Here is an 11,029-nt window from a genome sequence, read left to right on the forward strand (position 1 = left end):
AAAAAAATCGTCTTCAAAAATCCCCTCTCCACACTCCAAGCGGTGATGTCACCACTCTCACTCCTGAACACTGGCTTTCATTTTAAATCTATAACTCCCAGTTGCTCAGGGCAGCGCCTGGCTGGGGTGGTGTGCTTGCTGGAGCTGGCCCCTCATCGCCTCTGGTTCCGGGGGTGGGTTGGGGCCATCCTGATTGGCCTGCTTGTGCTCCAGTTGCCTTCAGTCAGCTCGGCAGGGGCTGATGAGGGGTGGGGATGGAATACTCTGCCTGGAAGGGGGTGCGGGAGCTTGTGGTCGGTGGGGTCAGGTGGGTCTGGGCTTCAGGTGCCTGGGGACCAGAGCTCCCTTTGGGGGCCTGATTGCTTAGTACGGGAGCTCTGCTCTGCCACTTTGAGATGATATCTAGCCTGGCTCCCCCCTGGCTGTTTGGTCTTGGGAGGCTGGGGATGGGGGGCTGATGCATTCTGTAGACCGCGCGGCTTGACCTGGTGCGTCATGCTCAAATGGGGGTTGGGAGACGGGTTTCCGGCACCAGTCCATGTTGAAGTATGACCACTCTCCCTCTTTACACCTAACATCTCAGAAAGAAGCCTGGGAGTTGGTGTATGGGGGGGGGGGGGGGGGTGCAAAAAAAATAAAAATAAAAATATGTAAAGACACAAAAATCAATGGGGGGGGGGGGCATGATTATCAATTGAGGAAATAAATCTGTGCGCCGGCGTAGGTCTTGTGCGGTCAGGGCATTAGGTCATCTTCGAAACTCGTTTTGTCCCTTTCGAGGTCACGTGGGTGAAGGTAGGGGACATGCTGGACAGGTCGCCAGTCTGTTGCAGGACCACAATCACACACCCAAGCTCAGTCATATCCACACCTTGGGACAATCTAGAGTAGCCAATTAGCCTATAAAGCAGAGGTGGGCACTGAGGGCCGCATTCCTGCATGTTTTCCAGCATACCCTGCTCTGGCATGTTCTGATTGGCTGGACAAACCTGAACCAGGTAATCAGCCATGAGTAGAGCAAGATTATCTAGAAATCATGCAGACACACCGGCCCTCGAGGCCTGGAATTGCCCACCCCTGCTAAAAAGCATGTTTTTGGATGGTGGAAGGAAGCTGGAGTCCTCGGAGAAAACCCGTACATGCACAGGGAGAGTATGCAAACTCTACACAGAAAGCTCCCCTTACAGAAAGGCCCCCCATTGCTGTTCCTTTTTAGGCCTTCTTGCTGTGAGGCAAGGGCGCTGACCACTGCGCCTCTGTGCAGCCATTCATAAGTAGCAACCTTAAATAGCAACCATTCATAAATAGGTCAATGTCCAACATAGACATCTCCTTTACTACAAAACAGCTTCACTGTCACTGATGACTAAGAGAGGAAACAGCTTTCTAATTTCAAAAATGTGTCTATATAAAGGATTTCCTAATTTCCGTAGACTGAACTTTCTTCGTTATTGACATCATAGTGCAGGGGTCGGGAACCTTTTTGGCCAAGAGAGCCATAAATGCCACATATTTTGAAATGTAATTTCGAAAGAGCCATACAGTAATGTAGTGTCCCTTTCCCACACTGAGGCACGGAGACTTAACCTCTTTTAAAGTTCTTTATTCTGGTTACTGCAGACCGCAACAAACGCCGTTCAATTAATTCAGCAACTCCTGAATCTCTCCCGCCGACACGAGAGCGCTTCTCCCAACTTTATATTCACCTGCTCCCGCTGCAGCCCTCCCCTTTCCCTTATTCGGCCCATAGCTGAACCCCATTGGTCCAAACTACCTAACAACAGGCTGAGCGACAGAACTGAGGGCCAATCAGATCTCTGCTTGACGCGTTCAATGAACTCCAGAACTTTTAACGCGGCCCAACAGCCATCCAACTCAGTCCGCGACAATTTGTTTAAAACTAAATATACAAATGAATGTGTGCATTTGATTTAATTTCAACATTTTTAAAGTACAATAAGTCTGTGGATTCTTTTTAATAACATTGTTATTCTGTTGCTAATAAATGATGAGTATTTCTCGTGGTAGTTTTGCTGATTGTCTAGTCTGGTTGATACGTGGTGAGTTTCTGCTTCATGCAGGCGTTGAGACTTTAAACGTGATCTTAGGTCTGAATGTTCTGTAGATGTGACAAAGACTGCTCACATGCAGATACGGAGCCAAACACACACTCACACGCTGCAGTGAGTGACGGGAAGCGGGTTTTACGTTATTACAATCCCTGCGCGATTCACCTGCTGCCGGTCCCCACAACCCCTCACCCCCACCCTCTGCTTTCTTCCTCACACATCCCGTCCCCGCATCTGCGCGCTCTTTCTCAGAGACGGGAGCGCGTAGTTTTAGGCACGGTAATTCACAGGTTTCCAGCTGGTACAAACTCTGTGAAATAATAGATAATAGTAAACTGATAGCGCTGGTGTAGATTTCTCTCTCTAAGCACTGCTACTACTGCGCGCCTCTGGCATCGCATCGCGCCCGAGAAGGACTGGTCTAATGAAAAAAAAAAAAACTATAATTAAAGATTTGTCTGCGAGCCACATGTGACCATCAAAAGAGCCATATATGGCTCGCGAGCCATAGGTTCCCGACCCCTGTCATAGTGTCTTCAAAAGGACACACAAAAATCTTGTTTTTTGTCAGGACTGAAGTATAAGTAAAACGCTAAGCAAATGTATTATTTGTTGTCTGTTTACACCATTATTGATCACTCAGAGCTCAGGGAAGTCAGTCTAAAACATGAAGCTTCTTTTCTGCACTTGTACAACAGTACAGTGCACAACATCTGCAGTTTAAGGAAATCTTCTTGTCATATTGCTTTATTGGCTTTTGCAAATAATGTATTTTTGTGTTATTCTGAGAGTTAGAGTCTCCCAATGGCAAACACCTACTAGTGGTAGCATAAATCCTCCAAAGTACTAGAACTGTTTCATATTATCAACTGATTGACCTCCTTCATAATTCAACCATTTAAAGCTCTTTTCAGTTTCTTAGTAAGAGATTCTGTTAAAGGTTTAATTAACTCTTTAAAATAACACCCAGAACTCCAGTTTTGCAGTTCCTGGAATTCCTTTATTTCTTTTTTTTGTTTCTTTTTTCTTCCTTTTTTTGATCTGGTTGGGAAATGCTGAAAGGACAAAAGCTACAGCAGACAAGTAAAATAAAAAATAAAAAAAGAAATTAAATGCTGTCAAATACTGCAATTTTGCAAATCATCAGTGACTGCTTGAATCTAAACTGCTGTTTCATGTCCAGCCTTTTTCCTCCAACCATGGTTCATCACAGTCCTAAGAGTAACTACACCCCAGCCTTAGTCTTTCCTCACATCAACTTTATGTCTATTAAGCACTACAGAATACTAATAAACTAATAAGGGTGGTTAAGAGATCACTGACCTGAGGTGCCAAGATAACAAGCAGACCAAGGGCTTGTAGGGTTGAGGACAGCTAGGAACCTTCTGCTTTAGTAAAAGAGTTTCTATCTAATCACAAGACAGACTCAATCTATATTTGTCTGTCTGCACACTGTCTTGTATTTGTTTTAGAAAAAATTAAAGAGACAGTTTTGGGCTGCTGCCTATTTTTCGTTTTTGTTTTTTTTGTACGGTCCATCCCCACTTTTTCCCAATTTCCATATTGTACCTTAAGAAAGAAACTTTGGGTGAAACTTTTACCATTCATCAGCACAGGCTCCCAGCCAGTGGGAGGAGTCTTTAAGCCTTTTTAAACAAAGGGATTACTCAACTTCACTTTAAGAACACGTCTCCAAAATATTCAGCTGAACTAAAAAATACAGTGCTTTTGCTGAAACAGGAGCCCTAATTGTATAGTGTGAAAAAATCTTTATTTTTAATAAAAGCTTGGATTTTAGGGTTGATCTGGCATTGCACCATGAATGCTGCTCAATAAAATATAGAATGAAAGTTTTACTTTTATTGTTATAGATACTTTACTTTTCAGAACAATACTTGTTTCTCCGTCTTACAGCATATGTTGAGCATACTTCTGCTGGAGGTTTCTTCCTGTTAGGAATTATTCACACCTGTCTACTATTATCCCATAAAAGCTCAGAAAATATGACTGCAAAAAAAGGCACCGTAGATGCATTCTGTTGATCCCTCATATAGACTTTCCATATTCACAAATATAGGTTGTCTCCAAATGTATTCACTACTTATGATTGAGTACTATATGGTGCATTCACCATTTTGTAGGGCTTTCCAAATCTATGATTTTAAAATCCAGTGCCCAAGAAATTTGTCAGGTTGGGAGGGCTGGGGGCAAAGGACCCAAAAATGCAGAGACGGGAGGCACACGGTTCCAGGGCAAGGGGTTTAATCACAAACAAAAGACGCTGCAGAGCAGGAAAACAAAACTAAACTCACTGTGGGCAAAACATAAACATGGCAGAAGGGAAGAGCCGATAAAGACGTTGGAGACATTACATGAGCGACATTAATGACGTTAATGGACCAGCACAAGAGGAAGGCAGAGACAAGACTTATATACAGACAGGACTGACAAAACACAGGTGAACACGATCAGGGCAGATTGGGACCAAGGAAGTAAAACTCAAGAACATGACAAAACAGGAAACCTTTCAAAATAAAACAGGAAACAGAACTCAAACATGACTAAAACAAGACGGAAAGCAAAAACGACAAAATTTCCCAGTGTGCATTGATGCTCACGAGATTGACAAAAATAGACCACAATGCATTGCGTTTGAACAATTTATCTTGTGAAAAAATTCATTCTAAGTTAGTTTTTTTTTAAACATCCAATTCTCCATCTTTTGAACACAGTGGATTCATAAACAGGCTTTGTAAACTATTCATATTTATTTAGTTTTTACTACAAGAAATTCACGATGTCATGTAATGTTTCAAAAAAAAGTAGTTAGCATGGTGTCCGAATTTATTTTAAAATCCAACGCAGTAGATAGTCCCAGACTATAGTTTTTCAGTAGTTAGGGAATAGGGAGGGAATTCGGACATTCCCAGACTTGGGATACTTTTCACTCTTAGCCTTGTTCTGAACTGTTTTGCGTTGCATCATCTTTCCAAGTTATACGTCTACTTCAAACTGATTCCCAAACATATCAGAACAAGACTGACTAAAACATAAAACATTGTAAATCTGATGTGCTTGTTAAAGAAAGAATTACAGACACTTGTGGTTTGCTGACTAACCACTAAATTGCTGCATTGCTCGTAAAACAAGCCCTTTAAATGAAGGGGTGTAAAGGCTGAAGCTGAAGTTACTGTTCTGAATTAAAACTTGGTCTTCAAGTTGGCTCAGGTCTCCAGCAATTCTGATCTGGAGTTTTCCAGAAATAGTACATAAGTCAAGCTGTATTAGCATTTGCATGTGCCACACCTATACGTGTTTTTAGTGTGTAGCAGAAAAACCTGTTTAGTCTTTCGTTTTTGCTCAGTTTAGTCTTCTAGTTTTTAGTGGAGGAAAACAAGAACAAAGTTAGAAATGACATGAGGACTATGCTGCTGCAAAAGACCAACATGTTTGGAGTTCAGAGCCACAGAGGACTTATCATTTTTTAAATTCAATGACAAGGCAGTGGAGGTTCTGAGCGGCATGTGAGCACTTTATAATTAGGTACTCGACCCTGAAGACCTTCTCTGGCACATGAAGAATGAGTCCTGGCAGAGGCTGAATTTACCCAGTTTTTGGAAGCAATGTCTCCCCCTTTTTTCTTCACTTCTCAGCACTTTCAATCATTTACTTCCCGGCTTCCAGCAATTCCTTGTGTTTCAGCTTATGTTGCCATGTATTTTCCACAGTTTTTTCCCATTGTGTACTTACTTTCCAGTTTCATCCAGCCTAACTATTCCCCCAATCTCCTACAAAAACAGCACCAAGGTGGGAAAAAACACACTGGAATACATTATTTTTTCAAAGCTAGAGAGTCTGCCCTATAACCACCCCTTTTCTTCACCTTGCACCTTTTAAGGAGCATGGCAATGCCAATTAATGTGGCCGGTTAGCTTCTGTTTTTACAAATAAAGCACAAGGAGATAAACCTAGTTCTTTTAGCCAAATCAGGCAGGAGGAGAGTAATTGTGCCCCCCATGCCGCTTATCCCTTTCTCTTCAGCCACCAAATTCAATTTTCACTGTGCATGGTGTTCAAGGAATGCATTGCTTTTTTTCCTGCGCTTTAATTCACCTCTTAGAAGAAGATAACCAATTAAAAAAGAGCAAGCAAGTCTTTGATTTGCAGTGCAGTTCTGAGCCACTCTCATGGCTCAGGCGGAGCTTTGCTGCAACCATTTACTGTGTTCCGTACAGACATTTCATTTCAACTCAACGTGACAGCAGATGGGAATTAAGTACATTTTTGTGAGGAAAAGTGGTAAAATATGAAGGAAAATAAAGCTAACTAAGTGCACTATCAGTCTTTATGCGTAAAACATAAACACTCATAGTGGCAGGTGAGAGTTATTGGTGTTTTTTTGTCTCCTAAGTCTAAAAGCCTGACCTTTTCAAAATACTTATTTCCTACTCTCATAACTTAAAGTCTTTCCCTCATTTGTGCTTCCATATAACAGTATATTTCCCACAAATGTCTTCTGATGGGTTAAATTGAACAATTACCCAGTCAAAACGTTTGAAACAAGGAGTTATTTGAAAAAATCCAAACTTGAAATCAGACGCGTCGTTTAATGGAAGAGCAACATTGCCATCTATCAGTGAGAAAAAGTATTGCAGCGCAGTTGACCTCTGTCAGGGTGTTTAGATGAAATGTCCTTTCATGTTGACAACTAAATCAATACATTTCGCTGTGTTAAATAATAACAACAATAACAGATACAGAAACTTATGATTGTGAGCCTAATACTCTGTGTTGACAGATTTGTAGTAAAGGTGAGGGTTCAGCAGAAGAATCTGCATAATTTAACCTAATTTCCAAAACAATACATGCAATGCAATTGTAAATATACTTTCTCATAACTTTACCAAATAGCGCTAAAGGTTTTTTATCAATCTTGTTTATTAATTTTGCTTTTTGGTTAAGAAGACGTTAGCTATAGATTTATTCAAGTTATTCCTTCCGTATTGTGTTTTCATGGGATGTGGAGATCATTTTACTGCTAATGAAGATCTGACAAAAGGGGTTTGTGTAGATGTATCTCATTCCTCTCTGAGAGGTGAAAACTGTTGTAAATCTGTTTTAAGAAACAACACAGACAGGTATTTGATATTTTTATTGTTCGGTCCACTGCTGCTGCATCAAGATCACCTGCAAGGAGACGGCTTCTTTTCTTCCCATCATTTCATGTTGGGTTGTCACAGATCTGCAACCCGTTTAGATCAACTGTTCTTCCTCTGAATCCTAATTTCTCATTCTGATTGGTTTGCTTCTGAGACGCCTTGGTAAATCAGACCCTTAATTAATCTGAACGATGCATCAATTTCAGCTTCCTCCTTCTCTTCCTTTGGCAATTTTCAGAGGTTTATGGGGAGAGCACCAGGAAGCAGAGAGGCGGACAGAAAAAATGCAATACCAAACGTCCACAAAACAGCCAATTCCTTTTCAGGACAGATGCAACACAGAGTATTTAGATGTCCAACATGGGAGCTCTAGCGGGCTTTGCCACCTTTTTTTTAAGCTTACTTTTACACGATTCTTTGTTTTTTTTAGCTTTGACAACCTCTCCCACTCTCTTTTTCCACTCTCCATCCTTTGCTCTTTGGCTCTAACAGCCCTTGACAGCTAGAGATGAAATAGAAAAGTTGATATCAAACACCTACAGAAAGGAGGGCTGACCTTTGATCAGTTCGTCGTTTGATGTTGTGACATGAAATTTGCATCTCGGGAGCCCAGGCAGCGGACGTTTCTGCAAAGGGGTAATGCCCGGGGCCTGTCAGAGAGCTCCGAAGGTCAAGGGCCTATTAGGAAGGAACAAGCCCTTTAATCCCACACAAGGGCCCGGCCCAGCATTTGATGTTCAATACTCAGAGAAGGAATAGAAAATTGAGCCCCGAGAACAGAGCAACAACTGTAAGAGTATTCATTAGGTATTAGCCCATGAGTGCACAGCAGAGACAGGGTGTTATGGAATTATGATTAGATATGATACCGGCATGGATGGAAAAAAAAAATCTTTACAGCTTGAGCGAGTATATTCGGCTTGGCAGAAAAAAAGAAAACCCCTGCAATTTGACATATCCAATTTCTTAAGCTATCTGTGGGATTTGAGGACTTCCAAGCAGCTTGGTGCCAGAAAAATAAAAAGGACATCCTCTTTCAGGAGATGAGCGCCACTTTAGAACATATGGCCCGCTCCATCTGAACGTTACCTATTGATCTGTGGACAGGTGGATCAGTGGAGCTCTGGAGCTGTTTAATTATTCAAGCTGGCATGTCATTTTACACAGTCTGTGCAGTCTCACAAGAGCAAATGTATACCTGTCATTTCTGCTGCCCATCCGTCACACGGCCATCGGCTGGCAGACTCATTAGACCAGGAAAGGAGAGAGGAAACTCAGAAAAGCTCTGATTCTTAAATGTTACTTGATGGGAAATAGTAAAAAAATACCTATATTTCCAAAAACTTTTAAAATGTAGACAATGCAACCTCAAATTTGTAGCAACTCAAACTAAATGAAGCTAGATGTGAGTGTTCCTTTAGTCTTGGCCTGTTGGGACAGCTTGAGCTGTTTAGTTTTTTCAGAGGAAAGGAAGGTAGCTGATAAGTTCAACCCTAAGAGTCTCAAAGATTCCCTTTGTTTGCAAGAGTGCTGCTGGAAGATTCTGGTGAACATTGTCTGCAAGATGTCCTGTGGAACAAGCCCAAATCATCATCCCACTACCACCATGCCTTTATGTGGAGTGAGATAAATAATGACCTTGATCTTCTCTTTCTAACAATTTGTTTACTCATTATTTGTCACAGCAAACTTCTTCCAAACAGTTCTAACACCTGTTATGAGTATTTTGAGAAGAAAGGCTGCCAAGAGGTTTTTCAGTTTTGTTGATATGATTTTTTACTGCTTGTTCTAGTGATGCAATTTATTAAAAAAACAAAAAAAGTCTGTGCATCTTTGCTTAGACTCCTGAGCCACAACCTGACCCTGGATGCGGAAGGGGATGGATGGATGGATGGATGGATGGACGGACGGATGGATGGATGGATGGATGGATGGATGGATGGACGGACGGATGGATGGATGGATGGATGGATGGATGGATGGACGGATGGATGGATGGACGGATGGATGGATGGATGGATGGATGGATGGATGGATGGATGGATGGATGGACGGATGGACGGATGGATGGATGGATGGATGGATGGACGGATGGATGGATGGACGGATGGATGGATGGATGGATGGATGGATGGACGGATGGAAGAATGGATGGAAAAAATAATCTGACATTAAAACTTTTGCATTACAGAAGATGAAACTTCCTGTTTATGTTTCTTAGAGTCTGCTCATCAAAGAAACACTGAGAAGATTTGTAATTACTAAGCGTCTAGACATAATTTAAGTTTTTCTATATTATTATATTCTATATATTCTACATTATTTTTTTTCACACTGTAGTCAGCCAGATTTCCTAGTATTCTTTTATTTTAACTTGTAATACAAAACTCTTAAAGTAATAAGTTATGCACAGTTTTGTGCCCTCCCTAAGTGCATTATTACAGTAATAATAAGTCCATATGTTTTGAGTTTATTTGTTTTCATGTGCAGTTTATCTAAATACTAAACAGTGTAACAGTGTAAACAGGTATATTTCTGTCATTTCTTTTTTCAAATATGTAAGTACAAAAGATAAAACTGTTTACTAATCTTGTTAGCATCTAAAAAAATCCTTTTATGGTATCAATCTCAAATCAATAATACACTTTTCATGTAATAACACCTTAAATAAACTATGTAATGGTTCAACAAATATACCTGTTGACTCTTATTTTAGATTCATTCTAGCTTTATTAGGAAGCTAGTACCCAATAAATCAATAAAATGTATTGTTGTAAATCTGTACAAACGTTTAAAAGTCTAAAATGAGCAATAAATTAAGAATTGTAAAATGAATAGGGTTGAAATAAAAAAATATATTTTGCTTGAATTTAATGTTTAAGGTCATCCAATAATAAAATTTGTGTTGTGAAGTTCTTACTATCAGATGGCGTGTCTTAAATTTATTAAGGTCAGGGTAATTTATAATTTACTTTCATTCTGTTGATGCAAACATACACTGATGTCCTTGCTGTTGTGATAAATCTTTGTCGTTTTTGATGAAATCTTTTACTTACTTTATGTATCCCTTGTGCTATCGTAGGCACTTTAACATTGGGAGTTGGGTCATATAGACCCACTAGACAGTGTTCTGAACCTTTATTCTTCAATGATTTGTGATCTTCACTGGTGTCCATGGATTACATGAAATCTTTCCACCTTTATCCACCTTTGTCATGGTAGGGAGAACACGTCAATGCAAGGGTGGGGTCATCTAAGATAGCACAAGGGTTAAATGTCAAAATCTTTTTTAAGTATTACACTAACATCAAAGACACCGGTCCAAATATGTCTTGCTTCAAAATTAGATAATTGCAGTGTTTAATCATCAGGTGGACCACAAAGCCTTCAGCTGGGTCATGAAAGTGAGTAATAGAGTTTTTCTATTTCTTAAATTTAGTTTTCTATTATTGGCTGCCTTTGCAAAAACAACACAGCATTGTCCTATGCAACATTTTTTTGTTCAAAGTTTAAAAATGAGAGGCGGAGCCGTGATTTGACAGACTCCTGTCTAATGTTTAATTCATTTTCTCTTTGCAGCAATTGCATTTATTAATGAATGATGCAGGTAATACATTGTCTATTCCTGTGTGATAACAGATGTTCCAGTGTTTTTGTGCATGGCAAAGTTGAGTTCTGCTTGCGCTTTTGTCAAACGTAAAGACCATTAGAAAAAAAGTAATTCACCTTAAATTAATACACTAAAGCTTTCCCATTGAGATATTTTTTTTCATTTTCAGTGTTTGTTTTTTGCATTCTGTG

This window comes from Oryzias latipes, chromosome 5 (genome assembly GCF_053564925.1).
Source record: "Oryzias latipes strain Hd-rR chromosome 5, Olatipes_Hd-rR_3.1".
In the NCBI taxonomy this organism is placed as follows: domain Eukaryota; kingdom Metazoa; phylum Chordata; class Actinopteri; order Beloniformes; family Adrianichthyidae; genus Oryzias; species Oryzias latipes.